A 12,197-nucleotide genomic window follows, 5' to 3' on the forward strand; every position below is an offset into this window, starting at 1 on the left:
GTCACTAAGCCATCTAAGCTTTAGATGCTCTTAAGCCATCTAAGCTTAAGAGCAGTGTAGTCTGGCTGTGTGCCAGGGTAAAAGAGGAATGAACTTCTACATACCCCTGATATTGTGTTCCAGGAACTAATTTGAATATTGTAAAACACTTTCTGTTCAGTTTCTTAGGTAAAAGATGAATTTGAGATATAAGTTTACCAGAAAGTTACTTTTTTTTCTTATAAATCTCTTCCCTTTCTGGATCTACTCTTCACTTTTGATAAATATTTTCATGGAAGATAGGAATATTTGAAAAATTCTTCATGGTACATTGTGCTTTGGAAACAGGGAGAACTGCTTTCAAATGTTGCCTGTGTTTCTCACTCCTTGGGCAAGATATTTAACATTGTGAACCTTAGTTTCCTCATCTTTGAAATAGGCACGATAAAATATAACTTTAAGAGAAGCTATGAAATCCATAAAGTCTATTTAAAAATCCCTAGAATACATTAGTTGACAAATACTTGGAAACCATCATTACCATCATCAAGATACTCAATTGAAAAATCTGTGGAAGGGATTTGTATTCGTCCTGTTAGCACTTAAGTTTCTGTAACAAGTAGACCATCTAGAGGCATAGAGAGGCTAGAAGTTTATGCATTTCTCTTTTGTATACTTTCTGCAGTGAACCTTTTAGATGTCAGGCACTTCTGCTCCATGTAGTTTTGGTGGTTTACCAAGTAATGGCCATTACAGACATTGTGGGTTTTGGAGACCAGAAGGGAGTCAATCTTAAAATACTAATCTATGGAGGAAAGTCTAAAGTTAATGCTATTTCTACGGATAATTAGTTTTTATCTAACAATTTAATTTTGAGGTAACTGATAAATCATTCTATTGTGTAGCTTCATAATAACTTTGCAACAGTCTTTCTATTTGAGGACTAAGGGAAGTTCCATGCTGGAGGTGAGATTATTTATGTTGAATATATGAATAAAGTTGGGGGCACTCTTGGGAACTGTGTCTTCATGTACTTAGCCTGATGCTAACGGTATGAAGGTACACCTCCTTTATGAAACACAGGCAAGCATCATGAGGAAGTGAACCAAGAAGTCTTGGTAAAATGGGGAAATTTTGAAGATGTAGTAGTAAGTAAATGAAATAATTTACATCATCTAATTTTTATATAAGACTGTCTAATTATCATTCAAGAAATAGATATTGAATACCACTTATTCATCTCCTCCTGGGAAAAATTTCCTAAAGTTTGAAGGGGTTAATATTCTATGAATAATTCATAGATCATATTTTATTTTTATTTTTCTTTACTTGGAATTTTAAGATTCTCTATGCCATGGGTTTTATATAAAGTATTCACAAATAATTCATTGATATTATTAAAAATAGTAACTGACTTTGGGTCTCTCCAAATGATAAAATCAAACATAGATCTGTTTCTAGATACTTATAATATAATTTGTAAACAATACTAATAGAACTAAATAAGATAATAGTACTCAGTTCAGAAAGTTAGCGTAAAATGGATTAAGTTGGTTTTGGAAGTTGCTGCAATTAGCAACTTCAGAGCCAGCATTGCAATCCTTCATTTATTACAGATCTTCCCCAAAACCATTCTTCCAAAGAGTGGATTAGCAATACATCATCCTGTCCTGTATCAGAGTCACCAACAATATACATGTCCCTACATCTCACGGACACTTCAGTACACTCCTCTTACCTGACATGGAACCAGCAGTCAATAGAGATAAGCATCCCCTTCCACAAGCTTTTATTTCTTTTGGCTTCCAAGGTACATGGATTCTTTAGGTTCATAGCATGTCTCCATGGCCACATCTTCTCCATTGTATTTCCTTGCTCTGCTTCTACAAGACCTACCTATATTGGACTGTCTCAGGGCAGAAAAGTTCATTGAATACATAATTATTTAAGTGAAAGGTAAAAAAAATAAAAAATAAATACATCTAGTCTTCCTCCCAAAGGAGCAATACTGATAAGTTCAAGTTTCAGGAAATGAGAGAGCAAAGAGCAAAGGCATCAGTCAAGCCCTTTGAGTAGGAGTTTATAGAACAAGCCCTGCAAAGGTGAACACATAACTATAAATAAACGTCAAAGAATGGGGGCCCTATAATTCTTTAGTAGAAACCAAATTTTGGAATAAATTTACAAACTTCATGCTTGATTTTTCTCTTAGCTTCCATGCAGCGTGAATCACTGAATCATTCTTGAAGTTCTTTTGTTGTTTTAACACATTAAATTAGCTCATTACAGCTGAATATGTAGTGGAAAATAGCATCTGTTTACATTGTAATAATATAAAAATTACTTACCAGTAACAGAATAAAGAGCAATTTGCAAAAGCTAATCATATTTGTGCACTTGTCTGCAAAAAGTAAATTGTTAATATGTGCCCAAGGGGGAAAATCGCTGCTGGTTTACGCAGTGGAAGCCATGATGTTAACAAGTATCGCTTAGAAAACTCTTGTGATTAAGATTCGAATGTCCCAACTTGGCATGAAAGTTCAGTTGTTTATTAATTTTGCTAACATATATTTTACACTTGTAAATTCAAGCAACTAAGAGATTAAGATAATATCATAGGAAATCAGATACTCTATGAATTTCCTTATATTTGCAAAGTCAAAATTTTACTAATTCTTGTTTAGAGAAAGCTGCTTTTACTTTTTCAGTGCTAATCATGAATGCTATTGAAAAAACACATCAAATGTGGTCTCTGTCTTGATGTCCTCACCCCATGGCATTTAATATACTTTAACAAATTAATTTAGAAATTGAAAATTAGTATTTGAAAAATATGGAAAAAACTAAGCGAAAAATCTTAGTTTTAGTGCTTTCACTGACTTGTAGTCTTTGGTTTGTTCCTTCACATCCAGAAGCCTGAGGTGGCTGAAAATCTATAATTACTGGGGCTCATGGAGTTCAAGAGAAGGTGCTTCAGAATATGGTACCTGTGCATACTTAATGTTTTCCACTGAAGGAAAGAGACTCTGAAGAGATTTCTGAGTTTTTCCCACCCTTGTTTTTCCTGCTTCCCTTTCTCACTAAGGTAAACCATAAACCCTAGAATTCCTCTTCCCCAAGGAAGGTCATAGGAAACAGAATTGGGTCATAGAAACTACAACTCCTTGCCACCAAGGACAGCCATAAAGTCTCAAAATATTACTCCACCATTCACCCCCTTTCTGCATAAGTGTTGATCATAAAGAGGCCCCTTGCCTCACCTTGTCTAATAGCAGTAGGTCATAAAACCTTCATTGCAGAAGGGATTCTATCCCAAACCTGGGTGGAATGAATGCTACTGAGAGAGGCTAAAGAAAATCTGAACAGATATGCCTTGCTGTATTCCCTACTTGGCCTGTTATCCTTAGGTCATACACTTTTGTCCAAATATGTTTCTGCATGATTATTCAGTCTTAAAATTTAAGTATAAAAATGGAGTTTCCCCTGAGTCTTTGAGTATTTGTTCTGAAGGCTCCCATATCATGGAAAATGTTGACTAAATGCATTCCTTTTACTTTTCTTCTGTTAACCTATCTTTTTTTATGAGCATCATCCCTTTACTCTTACAATGTGTAAGGAAAGGTTTCATGCTTTTTCATCTCTACAAGTTTTTCTAATGCTTTATTTAGAAAATTCTAAAATTATTATTTACTGAATAGACTGTTTTTTCTTTGGTTATAAGACAGAGAGAGAGAAACAGATGGCATATTTAAAAATAGGATCAGGTGGAATTATACATTTTTCTCCTATATTTACCAGAGGAAGAGGAAGAACTTTATATGCAGTTAATCTTTAAATTTCCTTTTTGTAGGTGCCGGGGTGAAACCTATTCAACTAGCAGTCTTCTTCAGACATGTTAATAATAGTCATTAAGACATTGCTCTCTTTACATTCAGTCAGCCCTGGGTTAGTACTCCTATCCTGCCTTCCTGCTTTTGACCTGCTCCTTATAACGTTCCCATAAAAGCCTAATTCCATACAATGTGATTTTAGCTCGGATAACAACCTTACTGCCAGGTTTTGAGGACGCGTCATCATTTCTTTCTGTAGTTGGACTTTGTCAGTGCTCATTCTGCTGTTCTAGTGATGGAACTTTTATCATTTATCATTAAGAACTTAGCCTCCAGCTGATGTGTGTGTGTGTGTGTGTGTGTGTGTGTGTGTGTAATGTATAGTTAAGAGAAATATGTTCTTTCTTTCTAGTTAACTTACTTTGCTGTGAGGGTGGAAAGAAAAGGATTCACTGTGTGGTTGCAATGAGAAGATCTTAAGCACCTTAAGAAAAGACTTTTTTTAAGCTAAGTGATGAAGTTCACTTTGTAAATAGGTTGTCACATACACTGTCAGCTGGAGTCTTAGTTCATTCATTCCAATGTTGCAGCTGACCGAGGATTGCGCTTCAGTATTTAAACAGAAAAATATCCTTAATTTGTCTTACAATGGCATTTCTCAGTGACTTCAGTTACCATCTGTTGCTGATTAATCCCCCAATTTAGCTGCAGCCTAGACTTCATCTATAATCTCCAGACCACATACTACAATTATGTCTGGCCCACAATAACTGTTCAGTGAATCCTCTGTGAATAAATGAACAACTAGAAAAATTGAATATGGGTGGACCCTACCAATAAGAATCCAGGTTCTTGATGATCTCTTTTAACCTTTCCAGGTATACCCAAAGTACTTCAGGCAACCATTATAGTATTTAATACTGACAAAACATCTGACTTATATAAAGCATTTTATTTTGTGGACCCAATGGATCTCATTAATAATTGCACATTTTAGAGGGTAAGCTTTGGGACAGGATCATTAAAGGAACAATTACAACAATTCTCAGAGTTATTAATTAGAGATTAGGAATTCTACAAAGCTATACATGGAAGCATTTCTTAATTTATGAAGAAATGGGAAATTTACTCTTTTTTCAAGTGCTTCTCTGCACCAAACATAGGGTATGTATTTCATGTGGATTACTAGAGAAGAAAATGGGTTATTGATGTCATGATTTATACGTATTCTTTAGAATATAAAGTATTCCATTTTGAAAGTTTATAAGTGATGTTAACAACGTAGCATTTCTCAAGTATTGAAATTTTATATGTGTTTAAAAGAATTTGGTCTTTCAGATAGCTCTTAAAATGCAGTCATCATTAGAATTATTTACTACATTTGCTGGATTAAAAAAGCTGCTAGTTATCATTAAAGATTTTAAACACTCTCCATTTTATTCCTTTGCTACATCGCATGCATACAGAGCTCCCATAAATAGCACAATTTGTGGTTGATGATAAGCTTCCTCCCAGAGAAAAAATAATAGTTTGTGTTTGTGCCAGATGCTTTTCCTGCATTAAGTGCCATAAAAAATCCCCTGAAGTGTGTTCAGCAGATAGGGCAAAGTGCCAACAAATGGCTGAGAATTAAGTTGAACTCTGTTCACACACAAAATCCATTGAGACACCATATGCATATTTCCATCTGAGAGTCAAAATGTGAAATTAATTCAACATGCATTTAATAGCAATTATTTAGAGACATGTAGTAGATCCTGGGGACAGAATGATGGCACTGTCAGGTCTTCCTCTCTCTGGAGTGGGATTTGTGCTCTATCGAGAGAAGCAGACGTTTAGCTCTGCTATGCCAGTGACAGAGTGATATAATGCACACAAACCTAAGAGTAGAGGAGGTGACATGTAGCCTGGCAGTAAAGGTGCTCTCCGCAGAAGGAACTATTTGTACAATGGCTTGAAAGTTATTTCTTCTTGTGATGTTTCTTTAGAGTAATAAAGAGGAGGAACATTGTTCATTTTTCTACACTGCAAGCAGTTCTCTGGGAGAGAGTTGACTGGAGGACAAAGTCGGGGAATAGTTAGAGTGGGCATACATGTCATTCTAGGATATAAAAGTTTGTCTCTGCTATTGACAAATAGCATAATTTGATTCAAGGGCATAATTAGATTCACCATTTCTAATTCCTCCTCACACTTTTCAAATGATATGTGATAATCACACACTGAACCTAACTGTTTAACATTATGAAGGGATCTTGTACACTGGTTGATAGACAAATTGGTTTCTTTAATATGTCTGAGTTCTGTACAAGCTTGAAAGTTTTGCAGTAATATTACTACAGTAAAAGCTCATTTTCAGTCTGACTTACCACCCTCCAAAAAAACCGAGCAAATTTAAACAGAATCATTGGATTTGACCGTATGTGCCAGCTTCCAAAATCCATATTGTCCCCTCCTCCCCAATCCAGGCTCCACTATTGTTGAAGGAGGCAGCAGTAGTTTCTTCCACAACAGAAAGCAGGAAAAAACTCAAGTTAGCATTTCTCATTTAGCTAGGCATCTTCTACTTTCTGATTCACATTAAATACTTAAAAATATTAGATATTTAGCATTTAGGAATAATGGAGTTTATAGATGACTTGAGAAGTGTTGAAAAGAGAGGTGAGTCCTTCCTAGACTATTTCCCCTGACTATGTAAGTATTGAGTGACAAAGTTCTGTTTGCTTAGTTAGAATTACCTATTGTGGCTGAGAAAATGAGACCTGTCTCTTTCTTTTCTTCATGTTTATTTAGACTTTTTCCCTTTTGGGTCAAGGTAATGTATGAAAATCACTCTATTCTTGTGGTATTATCTCTTTTTTCCTCCTGTTCCTGTGGTTGTTACTATTCATTCCTGTACTGCAGAACATAGAAGGCAGAAATTCATTTAAATTAAAGCTTCACTCTTACTCACAAAAAGTACTCTTAATTGAATCATGCTTCTTAGTCTAGGACATAATGGAAGTAAACTTTCACTTTATTCTTCATATAGTCTGTTACTTATCATTTAATTATATGATCACAAGATAGAATAAATTATTAAATATTCTATATGGGGCATATAATTAAGGACTAAAAATATCTATATCATGTCTTTTTCCCTGTTGCATAAGAGAATTGTTAATTCATAAGGGTAATTTAGAACAATGAACTATTCTGTCTTTAAATTCTACTTTAAATATTTTGTTAAATGAAGTAGCAGAGAAAGCAGTCTCTTGGCTTACCAGAGTGATTTTTGTTTGTCTGATGTCCGATGACTTCCATCAATACAAGGGCAAAGTACGTAAAGAACCTAAGCATGGCTAACACTGAATCAATCTGTTGCAAATAAAACAACAGATTAACTGGGTATGGCGACTCACACCTCTCATTCCTGCTGAGGCAGGAAGATCATGCGTTCCAGGCCCGGCTGGGGTTCATAGCAATACGTTGTCTCAAAACAGAAGAAGAAAACCAGAACAAAACAGTGGGTAGATATTTCTCTGTTACAGAAAAGTGTTAAAAGTTGTGACATGGGTTAATGTTTGCTATTTCTACTGGTGCTGCTGCTGATAGAGCTGGAGGCTTCTTCTAGCCCCTACAAATTAGATCACAGCAACGTATTCAGTGTGGAGGTCAAAGTAATGGTATTAGAGTTCATGCTCAGACAATAATTACCTTGGATAGGAAGGCTAAAACTAGGGAAGAGAAAATCACAAGGACTTAGCAATCATTTATGTGTGGTTTTAGAATTTTAAGGAGGATTCCAAGATTAATTTGCTGTTTTCAGTTCATATCTCATATATATAAATCTCATATATATTATATATATAAGTTTTTAGTTGTTTTTATGATTTTTTTTCTTAAGAAAAAAAGAAACCGTTGATATTTTTTCTTGGATAGTAACACTGCCCACATTTAGACATATAAAGGTTTAACCTTTGATTAATCATTATTCTTTAAAACCCTGGACTCTGGCTATGTAGTAGATAAAGGGGCTTCTCTCTAATTCTGAGGTTTTGATAGTTTGAATCAGTGAAATTAACTCACAGTGGGCAGACTGACAGGAAAAAAAGGCATACAAATTTATTATGTGCATATATATTGCCTCCACACAAAGAAATTCCAGGAAAGGCCAAATGGTTGAAGTACAGATAGCTTCCTAAGCTACAGCAAGAAACAGGAGTTTGGAGTGTCTCAGAGAAACTGGTAATGGGTCATGAGAGAACAGAGGAGGAAATCCAAGGACAACAAAGACTGTCTGGTTCTCCAGATGAAGTTTTTGGGTTGCAGCCCTCTGAGGAATAGGTGATAGAATAAGCCAACCCCTGTGAGTTAGGTGGACATCACTTTTATTCTCCTCTCCTGTGATAAACTTCATCTGTGGTTGGGAGGATTCCAGAGAGGGCGTCAGGTTTGTGGCAGCTGCATTCCATTATAGGAACTGACTTTAGTCAGATAAAGGAAACTCAGGGAAAGCCCCTCCCTGTGCTTTGGGAGGACACAAGGGCCAAGAGACAAGAGTTTGGGAAAAGGTAAGAGAGACCTTGGTTCTGAGCAGCTTTAATTAAAGTCCTCAACATATCAAAGCACCATACTTGTAGGTATTGCTTTCTGCCCCAATAGCTACTTACTCAAGATATGGCCATTTTTGCTGAAACCACTTTTATACTTAGGGTGAGTAGATCTGAGACTTTGGAACATATCAGAACCACCTGTATGGGTTATAAACCACACATTTCTGAACCCCACTCCCATAGCCTGATTCAGAAAATCTGAAATGGACACTGAGAATTTGTATTATTAACAATCTCCCAAGTCAATGCTGTTGATATTGGGACCATAGTTTGAAAACCAGTGCTTTACATGGGAGTTAAATGACACTAAACTTAATATGTAATAAAATTACATGATATCACAAACTGACAAAAACCACCTTATTCTTTTTGGAATCACATGTGTTCATGAAAATTAACTGATTATGGTGACAAAATATGTATGCTTATAAAATTTTCCCAGTTAACTTTAAAAAAACACAAAAAATATTAAGCCACACTCTATGAAAGAGATACAGAGCAAAGGCATACAGGATAGGATGATAATGGCATTCAATGAATGTTAAACTTCCATTGAATTTCACAGGATATTTGCAGTTCATAAGGGTGCCTCTTATTTGGATGAGTAAAATAAATGTTTTTTTGTGTCTTTCAGAATGGCCAAACCCATCTCAAATGTTAGCCACTTAAGAATTAATTTTTTATACATCCAAACTTAGGTACATTTGAACTAAAAGGCATCTTGAAATACAGAAGATAAAATGTGGAGATTGAGAAGGCTCTTTGGCTGCTGGTAACTAGGATGTGGTGATGATATGCAGAAGGGCATCACCATCTTCTGCAGGAATGTGTATGCCTAACAATGTCAGCACTTGCCTTCAGGATGACACTTGTAAGATTTCATGGTGTCATGTGATCACGTGCTAGTTCAAGATTAGTATAGTGATCATCATTATACAACGCCCTCACATCTCTCATACTATGTCAGAGTCAGTTCAAGCCCAGTTTTGACTATTTGGCTCACTCTGTGTGTACTGTGATTCTGTTTATGTTTTAAAATACAGAATTCTGAAACAGTATAAAATTAGCATGCTTACTTATGTAAGCTTGAAATCATTCCTATAAAAACTGGCCATTTACTTGTGTCTTGATGGTTCCCAGGTTTCTGGGAATGACATAACTTAGAGACTAACTAATAAGTAGTCAGAAATAGCCTCAGAGTGAGCATATTATACCAGTGTATGGTGTGAGAGCCTGCACTTCTCTGCCCAAAAGAGAAGCAGAGGAGGCCCAAAGAGATGTCCCTGCTGCTTTTTAAAAATCTCTCAGCAGGATTCCTGCTTAGGCTTCATCTTTATCTATAGTCACAGAAAGATTAAATGTGACTGAAAATCTATCAAGTCCAGTCAAGTGACCTAAAGATAAGGAGCACTAGCTGGGTATTCTGCCCTCACACAAGGCACACACCTTACATAATACACCAGAATTGAGGTAGACCAATGAGTTACGGGGTCAAAATACATAGATTAGAAAAATTTACACTAGGGCAAACTAAGAATGATCCAAGTTCTGTGAACATTATGCAGAAAATCAGTGGTGAAGAATATGTAAGCTATCTAGAAAGGTCTGTGTGCCCACCCCAACTTCAGCACACATGCACCTCACAATCTCAACCGTAATCACAACCACATTCACAATCACAATGTTCCCCTCTGCAGACATCATCCCATTAGACTCCATTTCCTGAAAGTCTTTATGTCCTAGTATCTCCTTAGCATTTTGAACCTTTCCATCATTGATAACTATTTGAAATCTGGTGAAGCCTTAGTTTTCTTTTTAAAAAATCAGATAATTTGTAATTAAAATGATTTTGGAATGTTTTAAAGCTATCATTTAGTGAGCAAGTGAGTAAAAGTGTGCATTTGGCTCATTTTTTTTTATATTTCACGGTATTAGGTGTTTTGACTGAAGGTGTGGCTCAAGTGGCAGAGTGCTTGTTACTCTAGCAAAGGTGAAGCCCTGAATTCAATCCCTAGTACCACCAAAAAAAAAAAAAAAAAAAAAAAGAGGAAGAACTTTTTAAGTCAAGCATTAAGTTGCTGAAAGACTGAGATTTGGAGGATTGTGGTTTGAGACCAGCCCAGGCAAATAACTTGCAAAACCCCATATCAAGAAATAGCTAGGCTCAGCAATATGTACCTGTCATCTCAACTACTCAGGGGCATAAACAAGAGCACAGAAAAAGGGCTGCAGGTGTGGATCAAACCAAAGAGTGCCTTCCTAGCAAGTGCACGGTCTTGATATTTAATGTTTCACTTGGGAGCCCACTGCATTTGGTCATTTTTGTCACCCCCTTCTACCCATGACTTCTGAGCCATTTCTCATTGTTGGAGAGCACTGGTCTAATTGTACCTGTGTAGAGAGAGGTTTTGTCTCTTTGTGTAGTTTGCTCATTTTGTTTGTTGTGGTACTTCTTTTGGAGTACGTTTCTTAAATTCAAAAGCAGTGATAATCTGAGCTTGTAGTAGTCACATCTGAGTTATGGTGCATACTATAATTCTCGCACTTGGAAGGAAGGAGAATTGAAAGTTTGAGGCCAGCCGAGCTGCATAGTACACACACCCCAAAAAAGGAATGTTTACCTGGTCTAAGCCATGTTAAAGAAAGTTTCACTTGGAATTTGATATACGGTTGAGAATGCAGGTGTACTAGGAGCTTTTAAAGGAGGTATATGTCAAAAATGGAGATAACACTTATTGAGACCTAATATTTTAGCTCATATGTAAAATAAAACATTGACTTCTATCACCAGGAGAGAGAGAGAGAGCGTACTGGCAGAGAGAAGAGAGGAACTTTGTTTTTAGGAAGCCTTTGCAGCTTTGCCTAGAGAAGTTAACCAACTCGCTTGTAAATTTCATTAAACATAGCCTAGAGCTCTCAAAAGATATGACCAGAGGACTTGATTTATTAAAAAAGAGAGTAGGCAGGGAAAAAAAGATACACAGATCTGTCATCAAAGTGGTTTTCCTTACATAGAAGCCACTCCAATCTGTCACTGGTTTCTCAATTAACTATAGCATGTATGGACTTCCTATCTCACATAGGGCTCACACTATGTCCTGCTGTTCTGTGTTGTTGGAAAAGTGTAACCAATGCATGAGCACTCTGTTCAAACTGTTTCTAATATAATTTCCTTGTCCAGTGTTCTTTCAATAAGGGTACCTACTCCTTTAAGGATATGCTGTCAGAATGATGCAAAAGCAAGGTGTGAAATATTTGTTTATTAAAAGACACTATTCTGCTGCAATCTAGCTCCTGCAGTCACTGTAACCAAAAGGGCAGTGCAATTATCATTTCTTTTTAGCAAAATGAAATATTTAGTTGAAATAAACAATGGGAAGTATTCTAACAGATATAGTCCTCCACTGAGTTTTCTTTTTTGTGAAATGACCCTTTTAAAAGTTTTGGTCTGAAAAACCTTCAGATCTAAGAAGCTCCCTGTCCACCTTCACCCCACCCCCACCCCCAGCCAAAAAAGGCTTTTTTCTACTGAATAAACATTGATAAATACATATGTCTTTGAAAATAAATTTATATCTCAATTAATAAATCTCTATTATACCACCACAAAATAGTGTTAAAAAACATAAACTTGGGAAACATACATATATATGTAAATATATATATACATATATAATATGTACATATGTAATATATATATAATATACATATATGATATATATATATATATATATATATATATATATATATATATATACTGCTTAGAATAACCCCTCAGCAGACACAGATCAAA

At 35.8% G+C, this 12,197-nt stretch overlaps 1 protein-coding gene across 5 annotated transcripts in view; it reads left to right on the forward strand.

Moving 5' to 3' along the window:
• Positions 1 to 12,197, forward strand: part of Znf385d (zinc finger protein 385D) — a 975,601-nt gene that overhangs the window by 879,860 nt on the left and 83,544 nt on the right. The window lies entirely within an intron of this gene.

The sequence above is a fragment of the Castor canadensis genome, chromosome 10 (genome assembly GCF_047511655.1).
Source record: "Castor canadensis chromosome 10, mCasCan1.hap1v2, whole genome shotgun sequence".
Taxonomy (NCBI): Eukaryota; Metazoa; Chordata; class Mammalia; order Rodentia; family Castoridae; genus Castor; species Castor canadensis.